Source organism: Bos grunniens, chromosome 2, assembly GCF_055505025.1.
Source record: "Bos grunniens cultivar Pamir isolate PY7600 chromosome 2, Bosgru_T2T1.0, whole genome shotgun sequence".
NCBI lineage: Eukaryota > Metazoa > Chordata > Mammalia > Artiodactyla > Bovidae > Bos > Bos grunniens.
In genome coordinates, this window is record NC_141166.1 from 128,101,928 (window position 1) to 128,118,996 (window position 17,069).

Here is a 17,069-nt window from a genome sequence, read left to right on the forward strand (position 1 = left end):
TTCTGCTCAACTACTAATGCCAGTAATTCCAAATGAAATGAAAAAATACAAAGAAATACAATGAATTTTGGTGTGAGAGAAGAAAGAACAGTTGTGAACATATTTACTATGTCTTTCTCTATTATCATTACTGTCCATAATAAGAAAGAAAATTATACAGTAAGACCTTTGGCTACTTCTATTTTTTCTCCCATTTGTTTCTGCTTTTCTAGGCATTCATTATTTAGTAGGGTAAGAAAATGGTATTTCACCAAAACCAGATAAAGATGCCACAAAAAAGAAAATTACAGGCCAATATCACTGATGAACATAGATGCAAAAATCCTCAACAAAATTCTAGCAAACAGAATCCAACAACATATTAAAAACATCATACATCATGACCAAGAGGGCTTTATCACAGGGATGCAAGGATTCTTCAATATTTACAAATCAATGTGATACACCACATTAACAAATTAAAAGATAAAAACTATATGATTATCTCAATAGATGCAGAGAAAGCCTTTGACAAAATTCAACATCCATTTATGATAAAAACCCTCCAGAAAACAGCCATAGAAGGAATATACCTCAACATAATAAAAGCCATGTATGAAAAACCCACAGCAAACATTATCCTCAATGGTGAAAAATTGAAAGCATTTCCCCTAAATGCTTTCAGGAACAGGACAAGGGTACTCACTTTCACCACTACTGTTGAACATAGTTTTGGAAGTTTTAGCCACAGCAATCAGAGAAGAAAAAGAAATAAAAGGAATCCAGATTGGAAAATAAGAAGTAAAATTTTCACTGTTTGCAGATGACATGATCTTCTACATGGAAAACCCTAAAGAGAACACCAGAAAATTACTACAGCTAATCAATGAATACAGTAAAGTTATAGGATATAAAATTAATACAAAGAAATCCCTTGCATTCCTATACACTAACAATGAGAAAACAAAAAGAGAAATTAAGGAAACAATTCCATTCACCACTGCAACAAAAGGAATAAAATAATTAGGAATAAATCTACCTAAAGAAACAAAAGACCTATATATAGAAAACTATAAAACACTGGTGAAAGAAATCAAAGGTGACATAAATAGATGGAAAAATATACCATGTTAATGGATTGGAGAATCAATATAGTGAAAATGAGTATACTACCCAAAGCAATCTACATATTCAGTGCAATCCCTATCAAGCTACCAACAGTATTTTTCACAGAACTATAACAAATCATTTCACAATTTGTATGGAAATACAAAAAAACCTCAAATAGCCAAAGCAATCTTGAGAAAGAAGACTTGAACTGGAGGAATCAACCTGCCTGACTTCATGCTATATTACAAAGCCACAGTCATCAAGACAGTATGGTACTGGCACAAAGACAGAAATTTAGATCAATGGAAATAAGAGAATGGAAATAAATAGAAATTAAAAGCCCAGAGATAAATCCATGAACCTATGGACACCTTATCTGTGACAAAGGAGGCAAGAATATACAATGGAGAAAACAATCTCTTTAACAAGTGGTGCTGGGAAAACTGATCAACCACCTGTGAAAGAATGAAACTAGAACACTTTCTAACACCATACACAAAAATAAACTCAAAACAGATTAAATATCTAAATGCAAGACCAGAAACTACAAAACTTCTAGAGGAAAACATAGACAAAACACTCTCTGACATAAATCACAGCAGGATCCTCTATGACCCACCTTCCAGAGTAAAGGAAATAAAAGCAAAAATAAACAAATGGAACCTAATTAAATTTAAAAGCTTTTGCACAATGAAAGAAACTATAAGCAAGATGAAAAGACAACCTTCAGAATGGGAGAAAATAATAGCAAATTAAGCAACTGACAAAGAATTAATCTCAAAAATATACATGCAGCTCATGCAGATCAATACCAGAAAAATAAATGACCCAATAAAAAAATGGGCCAAAGAATTAAATAGACATTTCTCCAAAGAAGATATATAGAAGGCTAACAAACATGAAAAGATGCTCAACATCACTCATTATGAGAGAAATACAAATTAAAACCACAATGAGGTACCATCTCACCTGGTCAGAATGGCTGCTATCAAAAAGTCTACAAACAATAAATGCTGGAGAGGATGTGGAGAAAAGGGAACCCTCTTACACTGTTGGTGCGAACGCAAACTCGTATAGCCACTATGAAGAACAACACAGAGATTCCTTTAAAAATTGGAAGCAGAAATGCCATAGGACCCAGCAATCCCACTGCTGGGCATACACAAGGAGGAAACCAGAACTGAAAGAGACACGTGTACCCCAATGTTCATCGCAGCAGTTTAATAGCCAGGACATGGAAGCAACCTAGATGTCCATCAGCAGATGAATGGATAAGAAAACAGTGGTACATATACACAATGGAATATTACTCAGCTATTAAAAAAACACATTTGAATCCTTTCTAATGAGGTGGATGAAACTGGAGCCTATTATACAGAGTGAAGTAAGTCAGAAAGAAAATTACCAATACAGTATATTAATGCATATATATGGAATTTAGAAAGATGGTAACGATGACCCTATATGCGAGACAGCAAAAGAGATACAGATATAAAGAAAAGACTTTTGGACTCTGTGGGATAAGGCGAGGGTGAGATGATTTGAGAGAATAACATTGAAACATGTATATTACCATATGTGAAATAGATCACCAGTTCAAGTTCGATGCATGAAACAGGGCACCCAAAGCCGTTGCACTGGGACAACCCTGAGGGATGGAATGGGAAGGGAGGGGGGTTCAGGATGGGGGACACATGTACACCCATGACACATTCATGTCAATGTATGGCAATGGTGTAAAGTAATTAGCCTCCAACTAAAATAAATAAATTAGTTTAAAATAAAATAAAAAGAAAATGGTATTTCAGGACCACTGTTCTCTTATATGTCCATCAATCAATCTCTTGATTACATAATTAATCATAATTAATCTATTAATTAATTCTGAGTGTATTCATTGGAAGGACTGATGCTGAAGCTGAAACCCCGATACTTTGGCCACCTGATGTGAAGAACTGACTCATAGGAAAAGACCTTGATGCTGGGAAAGATTGGAGGCAGAGGGAGAAGGGGACAACAGAGGATGAGATGGTTGGATGGCATCACTGACTCCATGGACATGAGTTTGAGCGAGCTCTGGGAGTTGCGGATGGACAGGGAAGCCTGGCGTATTGCAGTTCACGTGGTCGCAAAGAGTCAGACACTACTGAGTGACGGAACTGTAACGTCTTAAGCAGGAGGTATATGTATTTTGGAAAGACACAGAAAGACAGTTGAGACCTTCCTAACAGGGTTTTAATTAAGACCTTGATTCATAGCTCATATAATTCAAGTTGATATTACCTTTTTTAAATTTTAAAGATGAATAGATAAAGTCTGCTTCCGCATTTCCTTTTAAAGTCTTGCAATCCTAGATTTTCTCTGCTCAGACAAATATATTGGACACTCCTCAACTATCTGCTTTTGATAGTATCAATTGTATTATAAGAAAAAGAAAGCAACATGTTAGTACATGTATGGGAATTTCCCACAAAATATTCTCATGCTATCACTTCCTTGAGGGAAAAAGAAGCAAAATTTACACTCAATATGCCCGAGGCTAGATATTTACAACATTTTGGTTTCAGATAAATGATCAGGTAACTTTGTGTCTGACTATGAAAGTGTTATGATTCCAAATATTAGCTAAAGTTTTATACTTAAGTACAATAAATATGTTAAACCAATAATGATCAATTTTCTCCCTCTTCAGTGAGTGCAACTGTGAGTGAAATAAATCTTAATGTGAAAAACCTGAGAATTTCTGATTGTGCTCTAGTGAAAACTGGTACTGCATCTGTTGGTGACTACACCCATGTGTTAAGATGACATCCTGAGTTCAACTTTCTGAATCATCATTGTAAAGGAACGGGGGGGGGGGCTCCAGGCAGCTGAGTCACATTCTTCCAGGAACCATTAACACGTTGATCTTCAGCATTTCCATTCAGACTAAAATGTCAGACCTATGAAAGAATGAACTATGGACTCAAGAGAATGAAAGGAAACTGTTGCCATTTCATTTTTTTATTTATAGCATCCTATAAAGAGTTCTGTTTTCTCTTGGTTCCTCACATTGAATGTTCATTATTTTATATTTTTATAAAAATCAGCTAGTTTCTCTAAATTGCCATTCCATTTTCCCCTATCCAAATTCTACCAACACATAACCAGGAATCTGATTGTATGCTCTTGTTAAAAGGCTAGTTAATTTCACTGATTGCAATTTTCTTGCAATGAAGACCAGAATTTTAATTTTGTACTACATTACTTTCAATACTAATAATTAGGTTGATTTATAAATGACTAAAATTTATCACACTGTACACATTTTTTTTTAATCCTGCAAAAGATCTAATATATAAAAAGTATATCGTTAGGATTTTCATGGTGGTGTAGTGAATAAGGATCCTGCTGCCAGTGCTGGGGACACAGGTTCAATCCCTGGGCGGTAGAGACCCTATGTGCTGCAGAGCAACTAAGCTTGAGTACCACAGCTACTGTGCCTTTGCTCTACAGCTCACATGCCCTACAGCCAGCAAGTCAAAACTACTAAACCGGTGTGCTGCAACTACTAAAGCCTGTGCTCCACTAAAAGAAAAGCCACTGCAATGAGAAGCCCATGCACCACAATTAGAGAATAGCCCCCACCCTCCTCAACTAGACAAAGCCTGCATGCAGCAATGAAGACCCAGTGCAGCCACAAACAAACAAACACAGCAGTGTACTGGTCAAAAAAACATTAAAAGAAGTATACAGTTAATGCTCAGCTTGGAAGATGTTAAAAATGGATTCTGCTTATTCAAGTGTAATTTTGAATTGTAATTGATGCTTTTGAACTGTGGTGTTGGAGAAGACTCTTGAGAGTCCCTTGGGACTGCAAGGAGATCCAACCAGTCCATCCTAAAGGAAATCAATCCTGAATATTCATTGGAAGGCCTGATGCTTAAGTTGAAGCTCCAGTACTTTGGCCACCTGATGCGAAGAACTGATTCATTTGAAAAGACCCTGATCCTGGGAAAGACTGAATGCAGGAAGAGAAGAGGATTACCGAGGGTGAGATGGGTGGATGGCATCACTGGACTTGATGGACATGAGTTTGAGCAAATTCCAGGAGCTGGTGTTGGACAGGGATGCCTGGCATGCTGCAGTCCATGGGGTAGCAAAGAGTTGGACATGACTGAGACTGATTCAATGGTAATGATAGAAGTGAGGCTCTAAATTTAATCTCCTCCTAGGCTTTTCATAAAAGATCTTTTCTCAAAAGTTTCTTACCCAGAGGATAACTTAGGCATCTCTCCCCCACCCTTATTCATCCTATGCCAAGTTTATCTGCCTTTGAAATCTTTATCTTGCCTTCTTCAGGATATATTATTACTTGACACTCTTTTTGATCCTAATGCTATTACTGGTTTCCTTGAATATTATCATGTTCAGATACAATTTTCATGGTTATGTGTAAGATCCTAAGGAACAAATACACACATGGCTCAGATATTTTTCTCACACATTTTTGAGGACCATTCATGAATGCTCATTCACTCATATCTTTTCAGATGAAGCTTCTATTCAGAAGGATAGGTGTCACTTGTATCTCTTCGTCCTCTGAATAAGGAGACAGTAATATGGAATGCAGGGAAGAGGGGATGGGAGACCAAGGTTGACATAGTAGTGGCAGGCAATCACTGGTATCTAAGGAAACTTTTACTTTCTTTAGGGCTGTAATTAATAAATTTAAATAGATTTAAAGGAGTTTCAGCCAGAGTTTACCACGAATAGAAAAAAGAACCCTCTCTTGCCATGTGAATTGAGGCTAATTTAAATTCTCTCTAGTTAAATACTTTTCTTCCACTGGCATATTTTTCAGCAATTCCTTAAGAGAAAAACATATAAAATCTGAAACTTGAAAAGAAATTATTGCCACTGAAAGGAGAGCTTGATTGTTTCTATTGCTTATTGCTTATCTCTTCATTTTTATAAACCTGCATTACTGCCTGGATGTACATGCCATAATGATTGCTTTATGGTGTACCTGTTTCCTTTCCTCATAGACAGAATAACTATGTCAAAAGAGACCCAAAACCAATAAGATGCACAGAAACTTGAATAATGTTCACACTGTTAATAATTATAAAAACAAATTCTAATGCTAAATATACTTTGTTTGCAATGTTTGCCATTTGGGATTATCTTTTTATCTCAATTTGTATATATAATTAAGCAAGTAATACTTGAAACTAAGTTTCCTTTCATAAAAAGAAAAAAGTTTTAATTTGTGCTGTCAATGAACTTTCCAAACTTTCAATACGTACAAATATCCAGGAATCAGGGGAGGAAAGATAATTGTGAGAAATTGTGATAGGAAACTATCAGTAAAGCCACTCTTAAATTCATTACAAAACTCTTGAAGCTCTAGGTAAATAACACTCAGCACTCAATTTTGGAAATACTTGTTGAACAAGTGACAATTTGATTGGTTTTAAGCTAGTAGGATTAATTTATCATCTAAAATAAGAGAGTAAAATATTAGCCACCCAAATAGCTACTGTTATCAGAAAATCATAATGAAACAAACTGTTTATCTGAGATGAAATAATTAATTTTTAGAAATAGTGAATTTATTCATTATATAAATATGTAAATATATTTACTCATTTAGCATAGTTACTAAGATATAGCAAGCAAAAAATATTTACCTTATCCAGGACAATCAATGAATTACAGTTTATATGCTCTTAATATATGTCTATTTATGTTCATTTTTAGTTTTTTAGAGTACTAATAAATTTAAAAATAAAATGCTCTTCCACACTGCACAGCAAAAGAAATCATGAACAAAATGGAAAGATAACCCACATAATGGGAGAAAATATTTACAAATGATATGACCATGAAGGGATCAATCTTCAAAATAGACAAATGGCTCATTCAGCTCAATATAAAAAAGAGCTCATATATATGTATATGTGTGTGTATATATATATATATATATATAAGAGCTCATGCAGCTCAATATAAAAAAATACAGCCCAATCAGAAAATATAAATAGACATTTCTCCAAGGAAGATGGACAAAAAGCACAGGAAAAAATGCTCAATATTAATTACTAGAGAAAAACAAATCAAAGCTACAATGAGGTATGACTTCATGTCAGTCAGAACAGCCATCAAAAAAATCTACAAACAATAAATGCTGGAGAGGGTGGGGAACCCTCCTATAGTGCTGATGGGAATGTAAACTGGTATAGCCACTATGGAAAACAGTATAGAGGTTCCTTGGAAAACTAAAAATAGAGCTACCATATGATCCAGCAATCCCACTCCTAGGCATTTATCTGGAGGAAACTATAATTTGAAAAGATACATCTGCTCCAATGTTCACTGCAGTACTATTTACAATAGCCAGGATGTGGAAGCAATCTAAATGTCCCTCGACAGATGAATGGATAAAGATGTGGTACACATATATAATGCAATATTAGTCATAACAAATAATGAAATGCTACCATTTGCAGCAACATGGTTGGGCCTAGAGATTATCATGCTAAGTGAAGTAAGTCACAGAAAGAAAAATATCATATGATATCACTTATATGTGGAATCTAAAAAACTGACACAACTAATTTACAAAACAGAAACAGACTTACAGACTTAGAAAACAAATTTTTGGTTACCAAAAGGGAAAGTTCGGGGGGAGAGATAAAATTAAGAGGTTGGGATTAACATATACACTCTACTATATATCTTCCCAGGTGGCTTAAATTGTAAAGAATCTACCTGCCAATGCAGGAGCCACAGAAGATGCAGATTTGATCCGTGGGTTGGGAGCATCCCCTGGAGGAGGAAATGGCAACCCACTACAGTATCCCTGCCTGGGAAATCCCATGGACAGAGAAGCCTTGTGGGCTATAGTCCATGGGGTTGCAAAGAATCAGACATGACTGAGCACGGACACTCACTTAGTATATATATATAAAATAGAAAACAGATAATCAACAAGAACCTATTCTACAGCACAAGTAACTCTACTCAATACTCTGTAATAACCTATATAGGATAAGAATCTGGAAAAGAATAGATATATGTATAACTGATTCACTTTTTTGTATACCTTAAACATAACTTTATAAATCAACTATATGCCAATATAAAGTAAAAATTTAAAGAAAAGTAGTTCTTCCACTTTCAGCTATAATGGATTAACATTGGATTTATTCTCCCATCTGCTGCTGCTGCTGCTGCACTGCTTCAGTCGTGTCTGACTCTGTGCGACCCCATAGAGGGCAGCCCACCAGGCTCCCCCGTCCCTGGGATTCTCCAGGCAAGAACACTGGAGTGGGTCGCCATTTCCTTCTCCAATGCATGAAAGTGAAAAGTGAAAGTGAAGTCGCTCAGTTGTGTCCAACTCTTAGCAACCCCTGGACTGCAGACTACCAGTCTCCTCTGTCCATGGGATTTTCCAGGCAAAGAGTACTGGAGTGGGATGCCATTGCCTTCTCCATTCTCCCACCTGAAACAACTTAAAAAAATTAAACAGTCAAAATGTATTAAATAATATTTGAGCTAATTAAATACTGGTAAGTGAAGAGCAGTAATCCCATAAGGATGGGAAACAAGATTTCAGCCCTACATTCTGATCTGCTCCAGCACACTGACTGAAGGGAATTTCTACATTCAAAGACAGGAAGAGGAGGCTCTGGAATTGCCCAGTGGTCTCCCTGAGTTTAGTAGAAAGCATATTCTCTGGAGGGGCCACAGTGGCTGGAGTATTCATGGCAGAGTAACAGAGTAGAGAGCTATACAGAAAGAGAGACCCAGAAATCTTCAGATGGCCTCAACTCTTCAGCTTTATATCTATTACTGAGCACATGAGAGAATATCACTTAAATCTGGGTAAAGAACCACCTTAATGGGTTAAAGGGGAATAACACTTAAAACACATGTAAAGCTGCAAATATTTCTTGTCCCTAAATTTCAAAAACCTCTTCATGGTGCACTGAGTAGTCAGAAAGGTTTTTTTTTTTTTTTTTTTTTTTTTCCTCAGCACTGGGAGAAAATTAACCATAGAGTAAACATTTTTCTGACTCTGCTTAACAAAGCTTGACAGTGAGATAACAAAAAACCAGACTGTTTGCAAATAAACAGTAACTCAAAACAAAACTGAATATTATTTACTGGTAGACAGCATATGCAGCACTTAAGAAGATAATATTCATAATATTAGCCATTCATATAAAAATTACAAGACATACAAACAACAGTAAAATATAATTAGAAGGCTCAAAATGACACAGAAAATAGAATTAACAGACAAGAATATTTAAACTAAAATTTTAGTTACACTCATATGTTCAAGAAACTAAAGAAAATATTGAGTGTGTTAAATAGAGAAAGAAGATAGAGACTCAAACTGAATTTCCACAGATGAAAACAGTATTTGAGATGAAAAATACACTGGAAGGGACTATAAACACATTGGACATAGAAGAAAAGACAAGTAAATCTGAAGACATAATGATAGAAACTATGTATATTGAAAAACAGGAAAAAAAAAACAAAATATTATTTTTCTTGTACTCATTTTTCAATTTTAAGTATTTTTAAGTGTACAACTTCATGGCACTAATTACACCTATATGTTTTTGCAGTCATCACCCCAAGCAGAAACTCTGTATCCATTAAGTAATAACCTACCATTCATTCCTTCCTCCAGACTCTGTTAACCTCAATTCTACTTTTTTTTTCTATGAATTTGCCTACTGTAGATAAATTCCTTGTAAGTAGAATTATACATCATTTGTTCTTTTTTTATGTCTGGCTTATTTCACTTAGTATAATGATTTCAAATTCATTACCATAGCATGAATCAGAAGTTCATTCATTTTACAGTCCTGTATATTTAAAATCAGTTGCACGTAAAAGAGTCAGTAGAGTGTTGCTTAGTTGTATCTTACTCTGAGACGCCACGGACTATAGACTGCCAATCTCTTCTGTCCATGGAATTCTCCAGGCAAGAACACTAGAGTGGGTTGCCATTTCCTTCTCCAGGGGATCTTCCTGACCCAGAGGTTGAACACAAGTCTTCTGCATTGCAGGTGGATTCTTTACCATCTGAGCCACCATATGATATTTTAATATAAACATTTTGCTTTATTTCCTGGGATACTCTGAAGGTTATGTGTAAAAGAACTTTAAAAATATTACCAGTATTTTACAACAAACACCACTATTCTGGAGACTCACCCAATTTCTGCTATTTATTCCATTTCATGACCCAGATAACCACAATGGTGTGATCACTCACCTAGATCCAGACATCCTGGAATGTGAAGTCAAGTGGGCCTTAGGAAACATCACTATGAACAAAGCTAGTGGATGTGATGGAATTCCAGTTGAGCTATTTCAAATCCTAAAAGACGATGTTGTGAAAGTGCTACACTCAATATGCCAGCAAATTTGGAAAACTCATCAGTGGCTACAGGACTGGAAAAGGTTAATTTTCATTCCACTCCCAAAGAAAGGCAATGCTAAAGAATGCTCAAACTACTGCACAATTGCACTCATCTAACATGCTAGTAAAGTAATGCTCAAAATTCTCCAAGCCAGGCTTCAGCAATACATGAACCGTGAGCTTCCAGATGTTCAAGCTGGTTTTAGAAAAGGCAGAGGAACCAGAGATCAAATTGCCAACATATTCTGGATTATCCAAAAAGCAAGAGAGTTCCAGAAAAATGTCTATTTCTCCTTTATTGACAATGTCAAAGCCTTTGACTGTGTGGATCACAATAAACTGTGGAAAATTCTGAAAGAGATGGGCATACTGGACCACCTGACCTGCCTCTTGAGAAATCTGTATGCAGGTCAGGAAGCAACAATTAAAACTGGACGTGGAACAACAGACTGGTTCCAAATAGGAAAAGGAGTATGTCAAGGCTGTATATTGTCACCCTGTTTATTTAACTTATATGCAGAGTACATCATGAGAAACGCTGGACTGGAAGAAGCACAAGCTGGAACCAAGATTGCCGGGAGAAATATCAATAACCTCAGATATGCAGATCACAGCACCCTTATGGCAGAAAGTGAAGAACTACAGAGCCTCTTGATGAAAGTGAAAGAGGAGAGTGAAAAGGTTGGCTTAAAGCTCAACATAAAGAAAAACTAAGATCATGGCATCTGGTCCCATCACTTCATGGCAAATAGATAGGGAAACAGTGGGAACAGTGGCAGACTTTATTTTTTGGGGCTCCAAAATCACTGCAGATGGTGATTGCAGCCATGAAATTAAAAGACACTTACTCCTTGGAAGGAAAGTTATGACCAACCTAGATTAAGCAGAGGCATTACTTTGCCAACAAAGGTCTGTCTAGTCAAGACTATGGTTTTTCCAGTGGTCATATATGGACGTGAGAGTTGGACTATAAAGAAAGCTGAAGGCCAAAGAATTGATGCTTTTGAATTGTGGTGTTGGAGAAGACTCCTGAGACTCCCTTGGACTGCAAGGAGATCCAACCAGTCCATCCTAAAGGAGATCAGTCCTGGGTATTCATTGGAAGGACTGATGTTAAAGCTGAAACTCCAATACTTTGGCTACCTGATGCGAAGAGCTAACTCACTGGAAAAAACCCTGATGCTGGGAAAGATTGAGGGCAGGAGGCAAGGGGACAACAGATGATGAGATGGTTTGATGGCATCACCAACTCGATGGACATGGGTTTGGGTGGACTCCGGGAGTTGGTGATGGACAGGGAGGCCTGGTGTGCTGCAGTTCATGGGGTCACAAAGAGTTGGACATGACTGAGCAACTGAACTGAACTGAACTGATTCCATTTATAAGCCTTGCAAAGTAAAGAATGAGGTGTTACTTAAAAATAGGTTTTTATAGTATTCAAGGATGGGATAGATGTTGGTGAGAAACATGAGTAGGAGAGAGAAAATGAGGTTAACAGCAGTGTGGTGGCAGCACTGAGGGTGTGGTACAGAAGGGGATCAATGGTAGTCTATGCTTAGCAATAAAAACACCATCATGCTATATTATCATGATATGTTATATCATATCATATCATGCTATACTAATGGGTACTTCCACATTCCTGATGTTGAAATAACCCAATAAATAACATGAAATATTTATTCAGTCCAGAGAGAACTGTCTCCCCAGGACTAGTGGTCTACCAGATAGAAAAACTTGGGATAGAAATATTGCAGCATTGGGACTTCTTCTATGGAACATGGACCTCTTTTGTTTTTAAAATAATTTAAAAATTTTGTTGTTCCAACTAAGGAAAGAACATAGAATCCCAAAGGAAGGCCAGGAGAGATGAATATAGCAGATTTGACATGCATCCAATGTTTTTCTTATTGGTTTTGAAAAGAAGAAAAGTAGAAATGACTAGAGTGCCCTCAGCCTATTGGTAGCTGAATCCTAGGTTCTGGTTCTACAAAGCATCTGCTACTTGGAGAAGTGAAGACAGGGAGAAAAGAGTAATAGGAGGACTGGGCTCACAGAGATGATACATCACTCTAAGAAAGCACTCATTGAGGGTTACAGAGGCCCAGGAGAGGTAGTCTAGCAGAAAGAGCACTCTCTGGAATAGCTTGAATTCTTTCTTCATTTTGGTGAGACTTAATATGCAGAAATAGGACTTCAATAGTCATCTCAAGTCTAGAATTCAGGTTTCTCCAAATGCACATGGTAACAATCAGAAATCATTATAGTACTGGAATATTTCTATAAAAATATAACACATTTAAAAGTTTACTTTTTTTAAAGACAACTCTGCAAATTTAATTAGCAGAGTTAAATGTTTTAGATGGTAAACAAAAAAAGGGTGGCTGAAGACAGCCTTTATTGAGAAAAGATGATGTGCTCTGCAGTACAGTTCTTAGACCTGGTCTACTAGCAAAGATAAGCTGATACAATTAACTAATTTTTAATCAATATTATCATTGAATTTGTTCAATTTATACCAACAAACAAGATTTTTTTGAAAACTCTATCCTGAGTACCTTCCTTTCCTTTTCATATTATCTCTCCTCCCCCACCCCACCTTTTGTGGGCAACAATGCTTATTTTCATTTTTTTCTTCTATTAAGTAGAGATGTCAGTTGAAATCTGTATTAAGAGTTTGTGACACTCAATTTAATAAACCAACCATTCCTAAAGAATCTATAGTACATCTGCTGTTTGGTTAGATTGCTAGGTGTTCTGGGAATTCATAAAGCCTTTTCATCTTGGCTTTTTTTCCTCTAGTAGTTTGTCATCTGTCCAATTATGTTTTGAATTTGAATAGTGTAAATAACTAAGATCAGGTAATTAATTCTTAGGAAGAAGCAAATTAGTTTTATGAAAACTATAGTTTGATACAAAACAATTTTCCATTTCAAAGATTATTATTTTTAAATTTAGCAATATTGTTTATATTAGAATATTCTGGCAAAGTAGTTGTTGTACAACCAATAAGAAAATAAAGCCTAGAATTATGAACAAGCAAGCATCAGCTGATGGCATAATGCATTTGAATAAGACACATTTCTCAAAGGTGTTTTGATCTAGATATTGGAGATAAAACAAAAGCTTAAAGATATAAAACTGTACATTAAAAACAAAAAAACAAAACTTGCACAAGTGAGCATATCTAATAGAAAAAGGAACCAAGTTATTAATAGTAGACATACCATTAAAGCTCTCTGTTAAGACTTTATGGTTACCTGAATAAGACAAATTTGGCTTCCCCATATAACCGTTCAAATTGTTAAAAGTATATATTTTAAACTTTTACTCTTAGATCTATAAAGTTAATTATATTCTTAGATCTACAGAGTTAAGTATCTGTATTCATATTAAGAGTATTCCGTCTCTGTTGATGCCTAAGGACACTTTGTATCATTTTATTAACCCATATACCCCTAATTAAAATTTCACACACCAATACATTTTCAGAGATTATTTGCCCTTCAGTTTAAAGATTAGATCAAATATAGATTATACATCTTAAAATTATCATGCACTGGAATTATATATATATATATATATATATATATATATATATTCTAAAACTGTTTTATGAAAGATTTTGCTAGCTTAAAAAATTCTGCAGTATCTCAAAATGGACACAACTTTTAACCTCTGATAGAAATATTATGCTTTTACACATAAACTATGACTCTCTGGGCTGCGTGTTTCCTGCTTGGGTTCTGCCCTGTATATTTACATTATCACAAACATACAAGTCATTTTGTGACTAATTTCCAGAGCACTGAGTCACAGTGTGGCTGTTGCTTATCTTTTCTTTTCTTTTCCTGAACAGTACTGCTCTTGGCTTTCATTTTTCATTAATACTCATACAAATAAGTACTTTACATAAATAATTTTCTTGTTTCATTATAGTTCTGTGGTTGTGTTTTTCTATATTATGTGCTTTCCTCTACTACCAGAAGCTAAGTTTAATATCATTTTATAAGCAACCAGAATACGACAGTACATCATATTAGGTATGTAATCTATTGCTTTAATTCACATAATTATACTTTATATAGTACAACCCTGTTTATTCTTATTTTACTATCTTAGAATATAAGTTTTTGTCTTTGGAGACTTGTAAAATATTTCCTTAATATTTTGAGATTAGTTAATGCTAGAATGAAATAGACAACAGGAATTCTGTTTATACCTTATTTTAAACATCAGCAATTGATGGCAATGAAAGAACTTTCTTTAAACATAAGACTGTCAGTGTCTTATTGTGTTTATTTATATGTGATTAAATAATATTTAAAGGTTAAAAGAAATCTTCAGAAAATTCCAATAAAAACACAATTAGCAAAGAACTGCCAACCCAGGCTTAAAATTATAAACAACAGTACATCTCACCAACTTAAAAAAAAAATAATATATTTGCTTAAAATTCAATGCAAAATGCTGAGAATTTAGTTTTGCATTACAATCAACTTATTTACAGAGAAGGGTCAATTTTCATTGTAGGGTTATAGACAATGGTCCTCTCCTACAACTCTTTGCCTCTCAGCACCCTGCTTTTCCTCCAAGAAAAAGAAATAAAGGTTATTTATTGCCAGGTACTCACGAGTAATATCTCTGAAGAAAGTTCTTAGAAAGATTTTTTCAAAGCAGAATTGAGTTCATTTTGTTTTCCCTTCCAGGCATCGAAGAGAGAATTTATCTTGTCTACTTCTTCTTTTAAACAGATGGAGAAACTGGGGCGTGGAGAATAATGAAAGAAATGCAATCTGATCCTGCCTGCAGTGAAAGGGCGAGGTAAGAATTTGACTTTTATCCAGCCCAAAGTCGCTCCCGTCTATTGGAGCAAAGAGCCTCGGAGAACACCCGCAGCTGGAAACAGCCAGGCTTCCTGTTTAGGTCACTGCAACTCTTTTTAAGCTAATTTCGCCAAACTATTCAAAAGCCTTTTCTATTATGGAGGAAACAAAGGAATCAGCTGACACTAAGATTTCAAAATTACTATTTCTTTTATTTCCAAGATTCTTTTTGTAATTAGTTTTAAAAATCCACTTTTCCCCCCTTGTGCTATATATTTCTAAAATTTTACGTATTTGTCATTACATTGTTACTTAATAAAGCGAGCCTTTTTAGCACTTTATTTCTCTTCTAGTTATTTCATCTACATTCTCATTATATTTATGGAAAAATCTGAGGGCTGCTGAAATTCCCTTTGATTAGAGAGCCGATGTAATGTATTGTCAGTTGTAGACTGATGGGCTTCCCAGGTGGTAAAGGAAGAAACAGAACAGGCTCCATCTTGAAAGCAGGACTCCATCTGGGTGACTGTGGACTTTGAGCTAGATGCCCAGTATCTATGGAAACGACATACCAACTGGAAAACCAGGCCCCCTGGATGGAAGAGCCCAGGGCTCGTACCTAGACTCTCTGTTTCCTAAAATAATACCCTAATTATCTGTGTAACCAAATAGAATCATAAATTCTATTATACTTATTGGGGTATGACCACAGGCCTATTGATAAGTGTCCACTGTTAACTACCTAGGCTTAAGGCATATGAATCACGGGTTAACTTTGATTGTATCTTTCTTTTCCTTTGTTCAGACTAGTTTCAGGGAATTTGGGGAGGTGGGTTTGGGCACATACACTTAAGGTATATAAGGTTTTCAGAAAAACTGGTCAGAGTCCTTGGCTAAGAGGAGATTCTGCCTTGGGCCCGTCAGTGCAATAAACTGCACTCCACTATCTGCATTGTTCTTCTGAGTGAGTTTGTTTCCCAGAATGCATGGCTACAACATTGGTGCATTGGTTGGGAAACTCCTCATTTTGAGGAGACAAGTCCCCCTTGGGACTACTCTGAGGCCTTGCAGCTCGAATCTTCTAGAAGGGGGAAGGCGCCTCGCCCTTCTGGAAGGATTCTACTTCTCAATGCCCGGACTTTTCACGTTAGCAGGTAGTGGACGGCAGCAGGGGAACTGAGCACTCAAGTGAGGAGGAACCCACCCAGCAGGGTGGAAGAGGGGGCCTGACCACTCCCCTGGGAGGGATTAGAAGGGGCACAGACCACAGGAGCCTGGAATAGGCAGGTGGCAATGATTGCTTGGTACACAGGTTGACAAGAGTGTTAGGGCTTAGGAAGGAAATTTGTGAAGGTCATTTAGGAGGTGGTGTCCATGCCATCCTGGGGAAATTGATGACCAAGCAATTGCCAGGGGATTTTTAGGAGAAGAAACTTGGTTTTTGTGTGCTTATATTCTGCCCTCCCCAAGGAGGTGTCCCATCTGCTATGAAATTCTTGACCCTCTAGGAATTGTCAGGCTAGAAGAAGGGGGATACATAAGTGAGTACAAATTGGCTTTTCCAGAGATGGCCTGGGACATGAGATATTTAACCCATCTGTATTTTCATCTGCACCTGATCAAGCCCACCAAGGCAGAACGAACTTTAAAAGTTAAGGGAGAAACAGTCTTGGATCACGTGGTGTTCTGGTTCGGCTGTTGTGACTGGCAGGTGAAGACACGCTGGT

The 17,069-nt window shown here is 36.3% G+C and overlaps 1 protein-coding gene across 4 annotated transcripts in view; it reads right to left on the reverse strand.

The window, feature by feature from the left end:
- The window catches only part of TFPI (tissue factor pathway inhibitor), a 92,589-nt gene extending 77,152 nt beyond the window's left edge, over positions 1-15,437 (reverse strand). For 2 of the 4 annotated variants that reach the window (XM_086371431.1, XM_086371440.1), the window contains exon 1: positions 15,150-15,382. The gene's annotated coding sequence lies outside the window, so the exon portion shown is untranslated. Of the gene's footprint in view, positions 1-15,149 lie in introns of all 4 variants that reach the window. The other 2 variants (XM_086371412.1, XM_086371421.1) reach the window with 2 other exon arrangements.
- Between the last annotated feature and the right edge of the window lie 1,632 nt (positions 15,438-17,069).